The sequence below is a fragment of the Austrofundulus limnaeus genome, unplaced genomic scaffold (assembly GCF_001266775.1).
Source record: "Austrofundulus limnaeus strain Quisiro unplaced genomic scaffold, Austrofundulus_limnaeus-1.0 Scaffold876, whole genome shotgun sequence".
Lineage (NCBI taxonomy): Eukaryota > Metazoa > Chordata > Actinopteri > Cyprinodontiformes > Rivulidae > Austrofundulus > Austrofundulus limnaeus.
Window position 1 is genome coordinate 165804 of NW_013953278.1, and position 1532 is coordinate 167335.

General features: G+C 41.4%; 2 protein-coding genes across 2 annotated transcripts in view; both read right to left on the minus strand.

Moving 5' to 3' along the window:
• The window catches only part of LOC106533058 (claudin-4), a gene marked incomplete at its 5' end in the record, with an annotated part of 29086 nt that extends 28715 nt beyond the window's left edge, over positions 1 to 371 (minus strand). Inside the window, 1 exon segment of the mRNA XM_014029268.1 lies at positions 277 to 371.
• LOC106533059 (claudin-4) overlaps positions 1 to 1381 on the minus strand; it is a 9828-nt gene extending 8447 nt beyond the window's left edge. The window contains exons 1-2 of the mRNA XM_014029269.1: positions 1341 to 1381; positions 277 to 371 (exon numbers count right to left, since the gene is read on the minus strand). The gene's annotated coding sequence lies outside the window, so the exon portion shown is untranslated. The remainder of the gene's footprint in view (positions 1 to 276; positions 372 to 1340) is intronic.
• Between the last annotated feature and the right edge of the window lie 151 nt (positions 1382 to 1532).

Below are 1532 nucleotides of genomic sequence, written 5' to 3' on the forward strand. Positions count from 1 at the left end.
TTTAGTAAATCATTCTGAAAACAAGATGATTATTCTTACACAATCAGTTCTTGTTTAGTAAATCAGTCTGAAAACAAGATCAAAAAGACTTTTTGGCTGATATAAGGTTTTAAAACTTGGTTAGGTGGACAGTTTTTTCAGTGTAAACCCGTCTCATCCATGTGTTCGTACAGGAAGTGGGTTTATATGTGAACGTATGAGTCAAACATAAATATATTTTTGTTTCTTCACAACAAAAAGCTTTAAACGCAAACAAAGAAAAAGAAATTAGCTGACCTTGTAGTGCAGTGTTATAGGATGAAGATGAAGGAGTCCAGCAGGATTTCTCAGTGTTTTGATGCGCAGCAGTGAGAACACATCAGGAGGAGAATCTGCAGAAAATGACAAAAAGAAAACGGTGGATTTCGGTGCTCAACATGAGGGAAGAGTGAGAGGGGCTCAGGCAGGCACAGGTACAACCTGATGGTCTCAGACATGAATGGAGCCTGTGTTTCAGCGCCAGAACCTCTTTTTACCACCATAATGCCTCTATTTTATCCAGGGTGGCATCATTACTGGGCCTGAGCCTGGCTGTGCAGATCAGATTCCTGCACGCAGGAATGTTCCCAATTAAAGACAGAGGACAGGTTCTTTCAGGGGGAGATCAAACCCATGTGTTTCAGCTGAAGATAGAAATCACACGCTGCATATTTCACTCTGATAACCATCAGAAACATGAGCAACTTCAAATAAAATGCTAAAAAATTAAGTTTTGCAGTTTTTATGATGCAAGTCGTAAGTAAAATTTTTAAAAAAGTTTCAGTTTGTGCATTTTGCAGAAACAAACGTTCGCACAGACTCTGGTTTGGCTGTTTTCAGGTTTGAGACTGACAACGAAACAGATCCTGCAGGAAGAGCCGAGACGTTGGTGAGAAAGCGCCGGAGGCMGGCCGGGGGACAACAGCGGGCAGGTAGAGACAAGCCCAGGCTTCAGAGCAACGGCTGCCTTTGGCTCCGGCTCAAGAGTCAAAGCCTTCGGCCTCTGCAGGGCGTGAAGCTGAACGCACACACATCGACTCGCACAAACACACCCGACTCATAACATAACACTTTGGGTTGTTTTGGTAGAAAACAGAAGGTTTTAAGCAGGGTTTGACAAGTTGTTTGTTTTTTACCTGCCCGAAACAAAAATGTTCAAAATGTGATTGAATATAAGGAAAACATGYAGTGTATTTGTACWACAAAACTACTRCAGGGGTACAACATGACTTCTGATTAAACTGATGTAAATATTACAGACTGAGTCACTCTTTAAATCAGTCAATAAATTAAAAAAAAAATCTTCAAAAACATTTTTAGACCTTTCCAGTGTTTCCCCTAGAGCAGGGGTGGGCAATCCTGGTCCTGGAGGGCCGCAGCCCTGCATGTTTTACATGTTTCCTGCTCCAACACCTGATTCAGTCACTGCTTTACCTTCCAAGCTCTGCAGTATGGAGGACCAACACTGACATAATTATAAATAAAAGCAGAAATATATAAATGAACCACTAAAT